The sequence below is a fragment of the Bos grunniens genome, chromosome 11 (assembly GCF_055505025.1).
Source record: "Bos grunniens cultivar Pamir isolate PY7600 chromosome 11, Bosgru_T2T1.0, whole genome shotgun sequence".
Classification (NCBI taxonomy): domain Eukaryota; kingdom Metazoa; phylum Chordata; class Mammalia; order Artiodactyla; family Bovidae; genus Bos; species Bos grunniens.
The window spans coordinates 86646074-86658394 of NC_141175.1; the positions used below are offsets into that span (position 1 = coordinate 86646074).

At 42.3% G+C, this 12321-nt stretch overlaps 1 pseudogene; it reads right to left on the reverse strand.

Moving 5' to 3' along the window:
• Window positions 1-1103: 1103 nt before the first annotated feature.
• LOC147363483 (tyrosine--tRNA ligase, mitochondrial pseudogene) lies at window positions 1104-3175 on the reverse strand (annotated as a pseudogene).
• Window positions 3176-12321: the final 9146 nt, after the last annotated feature.

Sequence of the window (12321 nt, forward strand, 5' to 3'; positions counted from 1 at the left end):
GCCATAGAAATAGGAAGAGCAGGGAGGTGGAACACAGAAAGGGAGGGCCCAAAACACCAGGGGGCTGGGAGCAGTGCTTTTGGGACACCAGTGTTTATTCTGAGCCAGCGGGATTATTTATCATGTCTTCATGCACAGCCTCTCCTTTGGGAACGTAGATGCTGTCGCTTCCTTACACACTTACATTCTCTGGGTCTCCAGAGGAGGAGAGACGCTGCATTCAGTGTTTAAAGACACACGTCACCATCACTACATCCTACTTTTGTGTCGCTTGTCACTTTTCAGTGCACATTCATGCACATTACTTCCCTCATTTGATGCTAACTGCGGGCAGATATTAATAGTATTCTCTCCTATTTTTCTGATGAATTTGAGGCTCAGACTAACTCGTCTCACATCACATGGCAGGTGAGGGGTCAGAGCTAACCTCCAGCTCTGTTTCCTTGAGCAGGCCTGCCTCTGCTAAGATTGGGCTGTACAGTGATGGGAATTCAAAGCAGGCAGTACAGATGGCCGGTGCATTTTGGCCTGTGGCATTCAGGTTAGAATGAGCTGAGTACAGTGAATCATGGAGAGACAGCTGGCACTTCTGCATGAAGCCCATAGAAAGCTGTGCTTGGCTACAGGAGAAATTTTGCTAATTTTATGCCCTGAGACAAAGAAAAAGGTAAACCATAAGTGGATCCTGTTTTCAAGGCCGATGCGTCTTCACTGGCATGAGCAAACTTAAGTGCTTTCAACTTGATCTACCTGTGCTAACCCTCTGGTCCTGAGAAAGGCCACACAGCTGTCTCTGTCCCTCCTCAAAGCAGACTGAGCCAAAGGCAACAGGAAATAGAGTCCTGGGCATAGTGGCTAGGCATGTTCCAATCTCATATCCAGGACCCTGCTTTGTGCATGTCTGATGTAGTTGAACAGTGCTGCCTACAAATCCTGCCCCTTCTTGTCCTCATGTTACTGAGCAGCACCCTCTGGGGCTTTCCTGGGACAGATTTCCCTGTCCTTCTGCCTCTTCTATGATTTGCAAAAGCAAGAGAATAAGTTCATGTGTCTTGAGAATGAGTGGTGCATAAGTTTGTTTGAACCACCATATGGAGTTCTCATCATGGCTGAAGGTATTTTTTAATGTAGAAATTCCTTTTTCTATTTTAAGTAACCAAAGTTCATTCTCAAGAATACATTGTCCAACAACTAAAACACTCCCAGGATTTGTCTCTTATTTATACTGATTCTGCCTTCTATTATTATCCAAGAGCCTCTGGAATGGCATTTGCTTTTCAGCAGGTATCTAGAATCTAGGGTCAAGAACTAACCCAGAAAATGAAATTTCTTTTAAAAATTATAAAAGAGTTTAATCAGACATGACCTCTAGTGTATCTGTGCTACTATGGCACAGGGCTTGTGTACATCTTTTAGCAGAGTCCAGCCCTTCTTGTTGGTGGACAAGCTTTATTACTTCTGCAGCAAGTTATTTCTGAAGACCCCACTTTACTGGCTCTTTGACATGCAGCTGCATTATTTATGCATGTGGTCAATCTCTGGAAGGGGCAGAAAAATGAAGAGTTTCAGGAACTTTTCTATCAAATCATCTTGCTATCTGCGAACAATTGATACAACTCAAATGGTGATGTCTTATCTCTGTTTAGCTAAACAGCATTGCCAGTGGCCTTTCCCAGTTTTGCTCCAGTTGTAAGTAGAGGAATAGATTCCAAATATGTCTTCTCCAGTCAACTTATGGATGAACTCATATCCGGGTATGATATTGCCCAGCTGATCAGATCCACCTAGTTAGACCCAGTGTCCATAAGGCTGGAGCAGGTAGTAGAAATCACAAGCCTAGATACAATAGTCAGGACAGGGAAGCAACAGAATAATGGATAAAGAAGATGTGATACATATATACAATGGAATATTACTCAGCCATCAAAAGGAACAAAAATGAGCCATATATAGAGATATGGATGGACCTAGAGTCTGTCATACAGAGTGAAGTAAGTCAGAGAGAAACAAATATCATATATTAACATCTATGTGGAATCTAGAAAAATGGTACTGATGAACCTATTCACAGGGCAGGAATAGAGATGCAGACATAGAGAAGGGACAGGTGGACAGAGGTGGAAGGAGAGGGTTGGGGGCATTGGGGGAGTGGCATTGATACATATACACCGCCGTGTGTGAAACAGATAGCGAATGGGAGCCTGCTGTACAGCACAGGGAGCTCAGCTCGGTGCTCTGTGATGACCTGGAAGGTGTGATATGGGGGTGGTGTGAGGGAGGTCCAAGAGCAGGGGATGTATGTATAAGTTTGAGTCATTCTGTTGTGTCCAACTCTTTGTGACCCTCATGAACTGTAGCCCACCAGTCTCCTCTGTCCATGGAATTCTCCAGGCAAGAATACTGGAGTGGGTAGCCATTCCCTTCTCCAGGGGGTCTTCCCAACCCAGGGATCAAACCCGGCTCCCTGCATTGCAGGCAGGTTCTTTATGGTCTGAGCCTGATATATGTATACATATAGTTAATTTACTTCCTTGTACAGTAGAAACTAACATAATATTGTAAAGAAATTATTCTCCAAAAAAAGAAAAAGGAAAAGAAATCATAGGCCTGGAGTACCTGGTATAAAAGCTTTGCCAGACTATTGCCTTTTAGGCTCTTGAGCCCAGTCCAAATGCCCAGCCAACTCAGCAGCGTGCCCCCTGCCACCCCTCCCCTCTACCCATGTAAGGGGCCGCCCACTGCCTCTAGGAAGTCCACCAGGAGATACTGCTGCTACCATGCGAGGTGTCCAGCACCACGAAGTTGCCCCAGGTCCTCCTATTAGTGAAGAGCTGCAGGTGATGAACCGCCAGGGCCTCGAGCCCTGGGCAAAGGCATGCACTCTGCGACCGTCGCCTGGTGTTCCTGGGAACCACCACTCTGATCTCCCAGGGACGCGAGGCGCCGCCCACTAGTGACGTCACGCTGTGGCCAGCTCGCTGGAAGAGAAGAGGTCCAACAGTGCCAGGAGGTGTTCACCGTGAAACGAGTTGGCCTGGGCTCCAGGCTGCCATAGATGGTCCTGGGGAAGGTTTTCCACCGGCTGGCGATGAAAGAGCGCTGGGAGCTCTGTCTTTGTACGTGTCTCGGGGAAGAACTCCTTGAACAGACTTCGAGCCTTCTGCACCACCATCCACCCCTGAGTGTCCATGCAGGCCTCACGACGTCCCGGGGGCAAAACTCCTAACCCGCCTGCGGTACCAAATCACCGTGAAATGCACTGCAAAAAGGGTGCCGCCATCTTGGTGAAGCTCTGGACTAAGAGAAAGAGGATGATGACGGTGGGGATGAAGATGATGAAGACGAAGCTGGTCTGCCTGAAGGATGTGAGGAAGAGGATGAGGACCAAGATGAACCAGCACTCTGGTGTCTGTCTAGCTTGGTCTGATCTGTGAGATACCTCTGGTAAGTGGCAGAACCCGAGTGTGAGGACACCGGAGTGTATTTCTGTACTGGGGTGCATTGATTGGAGATTTTCCTTTTGAGGGGGAAAGAGGTATGATTTGGTCACCTGGTTTTGAGTGGAGTGCCTGCTGTATTTGGATTTTCCCTTCTGGGATGAGGAGTCCTTTGGCCACCTGGCACTGCCTGAGTTGTGTTTGGAAAAATCCCCTTAGGGCTGAGACCCGTCTGTACCCCTGTCTGAAACAATAGGAAATCTTCCGTTCTTGTGCTAGGGAACTGTAGCCCTGGGAAGCCATTGAGCTCTGGTTTATCTGGTTCTGCTTTGTCCGTTTCTGGTAATATCTACTGTGTGAAAGAACAGTGGGGAAACTGAGGGCCTGAATGACACTTTTTAAAAAACTAGAGTTTCTAAGTATGACTAATGTGGAACTAAGTTCCCTGGCCTGGCTGCCCAACTTAAATAAACTTTGAAAGTTGAAACTTAGTGACTATAATTTCTGGAGGCTTGGAAGTCCCGGCAGAGAAATGTCTAAATGTTCCTTACAATTTGAGTGGAAACAAAATCAAAGATCTTTCTCCCATGTCTTGGCTGTTGTAAATAGTGCTGTTATGAGATTGGGCTGCATTTATCTTTTCAAATTAGGAAATTTTGTTTTGCTTTTCCCAGGAGTGGGTTTGCTGGGTCACATTTGTTGTTGTTGCTCAGTCACTAAGTTGTGCCTGGCCCTTTGCAACCCCATGAACTGCAGCAAGCCAGGCTTCCCTGTCCTTCACTATCTCCCTGAGTTTGCACAAACTCATGTCCATTGAGTTGGTGTTGCTGTCCAACCATCTCATCCTCTGCCACCCCCTCCTCCTCCCCTCAATCTTTCCCAGCATCATTGTCTTTTCCAATGAGTAATCTCTTTGCATCAGTGGCCAAAGTATTAGAGCTTCAGCATCAATCCTTTCAATGAATATTCAGGGTTGATTTCCTTTAGGATTGATTGGTTTGATCTCCTTGCTATCCAAGGGACTCTCAAGAGTCTTCTCCAAGACCACAGTTGGAAAGCATCTATTCTTCAGTGCTTAGCCTTCTTTATGGTCCAACTCTTACATCCATATGTGACTATTGGGAAAAACCATAGCTTTGACTAGACGGACCTTTGTTGGCAAAGTGATGTCTTTGTTTTTTAATATGCTGTCTATGTTGGTAGCTCTATTTTAAGATTTTTGAGGAACCTCCATATTGTTCTCCATAGTGGCTGTACCAACTTGTATTCCCACCAACAGTGTAGGAGGGTTTCCTTTTCTCCACATTTATTGTTTGTAGAATTTTTGATGATAGCCATTCTAACCTGTGTGAGGTGATAACTCATTGTAGTTTTGATTTGCATTTCTCTGATAGTGATGTTGAACATCTTTTCACATTTGTTGGCCATCTGTATGTCTTCTTTGAAGAAATGTCTATTTAGAAAGGTCTTCTGCCCATTTTTTAAAAATTGGGTTGTGTGTTTTTTGGTTATTGAGCTGCATGAGCTATTTGTATATTGGAAATTAATTCCTTGTCTGTTGCTTCATTTGCAAATATTTTCTCTCATTCTGAGGGTTGTCCACGTTTTGTCTTGTTTATAGTTTCCTTTGCTGTACAAAAGCTTTTAAGTTTAATTAGGCCCCATTTGTTTGTTTTTATTTTCATCATTAGGCAGTGGATTGAAAAAGATCTTGCTGTGATTTATGTCCGAGAGTGTTCTACCTATATTTTCCTCTATGAGTTTTATAGTATCTGCCCTTACATTTGGGTCTTTAATCCATTTTGGATTTATTGTTGTGTATGGTGTTAGGGAATGTTCTACTTTCATTCTTCTACATGTAGTTGTCCAGTTTCCCCGGCACCACTTATTGAAGAGACTGTACTTTCTTCATTGTGTATTCTCGCCTCCTTTGTCATAGATCAGGTGGCCATAGGTGCATAGGTTTATCTCTGAGCTTTCTCTCCTGTTCCATTGGTCTATGTTTTGTTTTTGTGCCCGTACCATATTGTTTTGATTACTGCAGTAATCAAGCTTTGTAGTATAGCCTGAAGTCAGGGAGCCTGATTCCTCCTGCTCTGTTCCTCAGAAAAAGTATTTTTGAACTGCTGCAGCGAATCACATACTTAGATGCATTTAACCAGGAGAACAGGCCCCATAAGGTCCTGATAGTTACAGACTCAGTCTTAAATCTGAAGTGATCAAAGGTGACTGGAAAGTTATAGAATATGGCAAAAAAGTGAAAGAGGGATGGACCAATTTGGACTAGTTAGAGAGTAATTACAGGACCAAAAGTCATGTTTTTATTTTCCAACTAGTTGACATTATTCAGTAAACTCTTTAGAATTATTTTGCACCTGGTTTGTCTCTCTTTAAAAATTGTGGAAAAAGACACAAGATTTATTATCTTAACATTTCTAAGTGTACAGCACTAAGTATATTCACACTGTTGTGCAACCACTCTCCAGAACTTTTTAATCTTGCAAAACTCAAACTCTGTGCCCATCAAACAACTTCCCCAGCCCCCTCGGCGCTATCACTGTACTTTCTGTTTCTATGAATTTGACTTCTCTAGATGTCTCACATTGGAGAGGGAAATGGCAACCCACTCCAGTGTTCTTGCCTCGAGTATCCCAGGGACGGGGGAGCCTGGTAGGCTGCCGTCTCTGGGGTCACACAGAGTCGGACACGACTGAAGCGACTTAGCAGCAGCAGCAGATGTCTCACATAAGTGCATTTGCCTTTTTGTGACTGGTTTATGTCACTTAGCATAGCGTCCTTTATGTTGCAGCATGTGCCAGTGTTTGCTTCTTTCTGAGGCTAAGTAATACTCCCCTGTACGTATATATACACTTTAATTATCCAGTCACCTGTTGATGGATACTTGGGTAGCTTCCACTTCTTGGCTCTGATGAATAGTGCTATTATGAACATGAGGATGCAAATATCTCTTCAAGATCCCGCTTGGATTCTTTTGGCTATATTCCCAGACATGGGATTGCTGGCTTGTCTTAGTTTGTTTGGGCTGTTATAATGGCCACCTTATACTGGGTGGCTTAAAAACAAGGGGAATTTCTTTCTCAGGGTTCTGGAGGCTGGAAAGTGCAAGATCAGGACAAATTAGGTGTCTGCTGCGATCTGTTTTTGGTTCATAGATGGCAGTCTTTTTGCTGTGTTTTCACATGGTGAAATGGGTGAGGGAGCTCTGTGGGCTTCTTTATAAGGAGCCCTTCTTTATAAGGGCAGTAACTGATCATAAGGGCTCTGCCTTCATGACCTAACCACCTCACTTTTCAGGGACCTTGGCTCCAAATGCCATCACAGCAGGGGTTAGGATTTCAGCATATGAAAATTAGAGGGAAACAAACATTCAGTCCCTTACCTGGATCATATAGTAATTCAATTTTTAATTTTTTGTGTAGCCACCATACTGTTTTACACGTGCCTACACTATTTTACTTCCCCACCAGCAGTGCACAAGAGTTCTTATTTTTCCATATCCTGGCCAACAATTGTTATTTTCTAGGGTTTTTTTTTTTTTGGCAGTAGCCATCCTCGTGAGTGTAAGGTATTATCTTACTGTGATTCTGACTTACATTTCCCTGGTAAATAATGATGGTGAGCATTTTTTCATATGCTCGTTGGTCATTTGTATATCTTCTTTGGAGAAATGTCTAGTCAAATCCACTGTCCACTTTGAAATTAGGTGGTTGTTGTTGCTATGGTTATTGAGTTGTAGAAGTTCTTTATATGTTCTGGATAGTGACCCCTTCTGAAGTATGATGGGCATGCATGCTCAGTCGAGTCCAACTCTTTGTGACCCCATGGACTGTAGCCCACCAAGCTCCTCTTCCCATGGAATTTTCCAGGCAAGAATACTGGAGTAGGTTGCCATTTCCTTCTTCAGAGGATCTTCCAGACCCAGGGATTGAACCCGCGTCTCTTGTGTCTTCTGCATTGGCAGGCGAGTTCTTTACCAGCTGAGCCACCAGGGAAGCCCCAAGTATATGATATATACCAAGTATGATTCGCAAATACGTACTTCCATTCCATCAGTTGCCTTTTCACTGCTTTTTCACTGTCTGTTTCAACTCCTCAGACCCCAGGGGTCGCCATCCCTGAATCAGCCAGAAGAGGGCGTATCATTGCAAGAGCAGAGCTGGGGGAGGATGTCAGGATCCTGGGTTATATATATATAACTGGGTTATATATCCCCACTAATAAGCTCTCTATTTAAAGGTGCAGCAAAAATTATAGACAGTTTATTGAGGAATTTCAATAAACTTTATTTCCTTTGAAAACTAAAAGGAGAAATATATATGACTGATAAATATATTTAAAACATTAAATGCTTAAGGAAATTCTCTCACTGCTGAGGGCCTTGGTTTAATTCTTGGTTGAGGAACTAAGGTCCCACAAGCTGGTGTAGCCACGAGGTGTAGCCAAAATAATAATAATAATAAATAATAAAGCTAAACAAATAAAAATAATAATTTTATTTCAAATAAACAAATAAAAATAATTTACTGACATATTGTGCTTCATAGGTGCCAGTCACTGCTCTTAGTACTTTACCTATATTTAACTTACATGCATTTAGTCACAAAAGCCCTGGGAAATAGTATTATTATCACTCTCCTTTGATGATAAGAAAACTGAGGCACGGGAGGCTGAGAAACTGGTCCAAGACCCCACAGTTAGGAAGTGGCAGAGCTGAAATTTGAACTGGAAGTCTGGCTCTGGAGCCTGTGCTTATGGCCTTGGATGGTTTGATTTTTAAAATTTTAAAAGAAATATAGTTAATTTACAGTATTATATTAGTTTCAGATATTCAGCATACCGATTCAGTATTTTCACAGATCATATGCCATTAAAAGTTTTTAGAAGATAATGGCTATAACTCCCTGTGCTATATAATATATATCCTTGTCACTTATCTGTTTTATATATAGTAGTTCATCCCTCTTAATCCCATAGCCCTAATTTGTTCCTCCTCCCCGCTTCCTTCTCCTCCTTGGTAACCATTAGTTGTTTTCTGTGAGTCTGTTGCCGTTTTGCACATACATTCATGTGTATTATTGTTTAGATTCCACATATAAGTGATATCATATAGTATTTGTCTTTGACTTATTTCACTAAGCATAATATTCTCTAGGCTCATGTTGCTATTAATATTCTGGGGTGTGTGTGTGCGTGTGTGTGTGTGTACCACACTTTCTCTATCCATTGCCTGTTGATGGGCACTTGGGTTGCATCCGTATCTTGGCTATTGTAAATTGAGCTGCTAGGAACATGGGGGTGCTTGTATCTTTTTGATGGATGGTTTGGTTTTTACCTGTGGAGAAAGTTTTTCCACTTCAACCAACTTGATTCAATAGGATATGTGTTACAAAGTCATTCCTTTTAAGATTCCATTTTCTCACTTGTACCCTCTGAAAAATTCACCATTGACTTAGGTGTTTGATGTAGGACTTGGTGTCACAGAGCCCTGGAGGGGCTCCCAAAATCACCTCTTAGCTCTGTTGTTCAGATGCCTGGGAACCTCACTTATAGCCAAACTTGAAAAAAAAATTCAGAATAAATTAAAACACACAAACACGCAAGCAAAAAGACATAGACATAAGGGGAAAAAACTCCTAATTAGAAAGTATTTTTAAAAGTTAACATAATACCATTATCACATTCAATAAAGTTAAAAATAATCCCTTAATATCACCTAATATTAGAGTCCAATTTTCTCCGACTATTTCTGTTTTCTTTGATTATTTCAAAACTCTCCTTTCACAGATGTGTTTAGTTTTAGGTCTCTTAAGTCTTTTCTAACCTATAAAATAATGCCTTCCTTTTAGTTTTTGAACATATTATTTGTTGGTGAAATTGGGTCATTTATCCTGTGTTATCAAGGAAGGCTGAGAAAATCAGTTTAAGATGTTTTTGTGGCTCCCTGTGTCCCTAGGCACTGTTCCACTAGGGGTGTTCAGTCAAAATACTGTGTTTTAAAGTCACTTGAGATAATTCTTCCCTATGTGATTATGAAATCAGTTTGATACACTGTTAGTTTCATTTGTTCCAGTTTGGTTTTGATTGATGGGGGTTGCCTTTTCTAAATATGATTTCATTTTACAATGCTGCAAGATATCTACATGGTTGAAAGTCAAAATTATAAAAAGATATGAACAGAGAAGTATAGCTTCCATGACTGCCATCTTCTCCATCCAAGAGTCAATCTCTTCCTTGCCTTGGAGATGTTTTTGGTTTTTTAAAATTAGTTTTGGCTTTATCCTCCCATTGTTGTTTATATGTGTGCATGTTTGTATTCCTCCTTGCTTCTTCTAACCTTGTATTTCTGGAGGCCATCCTTATTCCTTTTTTTATAGCAGCATAACATTCCACTGTGTGTGGGTTCTGGAATTTTCCAACCAGTCCCATACTGACGGACATTTGAGTTGTTCCCAGGCTTGGCTACTGCAGATAATGCTGCAGAGTGTATGTCATTTTGCAGTTTTGGTCGTTATGTTTGGGGTAGAGCTCTGGAACTGCGATTGTTGGGTCAAACAGAAAAGGCACGTGCAGTGTTGCTAGACATGACAAATTCTTCTCTGTAAAGATTGTTCTATTTTCAGTTCCCATCAGCAATGTAGCAGAGTGTTTCCTTGGAACCTTACCAATAGAGTGTATTGTCACACTTTTGGATTTTTGTTTATCTGAAGTATAAGAAGTGATATCTCAGGGTAGCTTAAATTTGCAGTTCTCTTGTGATGAGCAACAGTTCATTGGTTTCGTTTGCTTTTCTTTTTCTGTGCAATGCTTGTTTATATCTCATTAGAAAAAATCAAGTTATTGGGCTTTTTCTTCTTCAGAGTCTTTAATTGTTAAGAATATTGCCTTTTGTCTATGACAGAATTTGTAGTTATCGTTCCCGGATTTTCATTTGCCTTTTGATTTTACTTAGGACTTTAAAAAGATTGCCATGCAGCCAAATTTATTATTGTTTTCTCTTATTAGTTTTGGATTTTGCCTCTCCTAGGATATAAAATATTTCACCCATTTTCTCTGTTATTTGTATGGTTTCATTTTTACATTTAGCCCTTTGACCCATTTAGAATTATTCTGGTGTTTAGTATAAGAAGTGGGTCCAATTTTATCTTTTTCCTTATGGGTGTCCACTTGTATGTTAATTATATCTTAATAGGGCTATTATATATATATATATATATATTTGGAACAATACATCCTATGCTTTAATAGTGGTTGATTCTGGATGGTAAGATTCAAAATATTCTCTATTTTTTTCTCTATATGAATAGATATGCCCTATTCTATTCTCCTATATTTGCAGGAACTTCTTTCTATGTTATATACCTCATAAGGCTAGGATATTTATTTCTGAATGGATATAATGCAAGCCCAATAATTTTGGAAGAAGTTTGTCCATGGTTAATGTATATTAATACTTAGGAACCAAACAAGTATTTGAATGTTTACTGTGCACTCTGAACTATGCTATGTGCTGGGGGAAATTTTAGAAGCCAAGTCATCTAGACAGACATATTTAAAGTCGAGTCAGTGAACCTCAATGTGAGTAGGAGCCGTGGAAAAAGTTGAATGCGTGCTTTAGACAGACAGTGAAAACAGAGGGAGAGGGCTCCATAGGCAGGGCTGGCCCTGGAGGCTTCAAAGAGGGCGTGTCTTTTAGTTAGTTCTTGAAGGATGAATACAGCTCAGACAGGGATGAAAACAGGCACGTGCAGGCAAAGATTACTTGTGAGTAGAGGGGAATGGGAGCCCTTCAGGACGTCTGGGGCACCAGGTAGGCAGGGCTGGTCAGAGGGTCTGCCCTGAACATCTGACACTGTGCGCTGTGACTGGGCGCACAGCTCTCTGCTCCTGACAGGGGGTGAGCTGTCTTCAGCCTCCAGGGACTGGGAGCCTTTCAGAGGATCCAGTTACACACAGAACCCCTCCCCAAGGAGCTCGTTTCTGGTGGTGAACCTGCTTGCAGCTGCTGAAGCCTGCAGGAAAAGGGGCTTTCACGGTTTGCATTTGATTTTCCTCCTTGTCATTCCAGTCTTTGCTGGCACCCCTGGTGTGGGGCCCAGGGTCTACCCCAGGACCCAGCTGGCCCGCCACGGTTGGGTACACAGCAGCTGCTTGGCAGGGCAACTGCCCAGGCTCAGCTTGACTTCTGCTTCGAATGACTCTGAGCACAAACTTGCCTCCTCCTCTTCCAAGTGTCAGAATAAGCAATGGCATATGTTGGGGTTGGGGGTCAGGGAGGTGGGGTGGACAAGTCTAACAGCCTAAAACAGCCACCTTACCACTTGTCGGACATCCCAGCCTCAGTCCTTTGAGACTTAGTGTGAAAAAAGGCCCTCAAATTTTCAGTTAATCTTTTTGATTGTGTGTGTGTGTCTCTTGGGTAGGGGTGGGAGGTTTCTGCGGTTCACCATCCTTTATGACTCTCCAGAACCACTTTCAGACCACACATACATTCCTTTTCCTCTGCACTCCCTCTCAATTGCGATCGGTGCCCTTCAGCATGTGTTTTCCTAATTCAGGACAGGGCAATAATTCCAAAGGGATTTCTTTAACTTCCTGAGATAATCCATTTCCGTTGTAACCAATCCTATTTATGTGTAACCTAACACTCTCATGCTGAAGAAACAGAGAATCCCTGAGCGCCACCTTTATTCCCTTAATTGCAGACCCTAATGCGTTCTTCCTAGAGAGCCACATGATGGGATGGACAGAGCGTGGGTCTCAAGTCAGATGGACCCCTGGCTCTGTCACTACCAGCTGAGTGACCTCCGGCAAGTGATCAAGCTCTGAGCCTCTTTTTGAACCTCTTGGTTCTATGTGTGTGTTA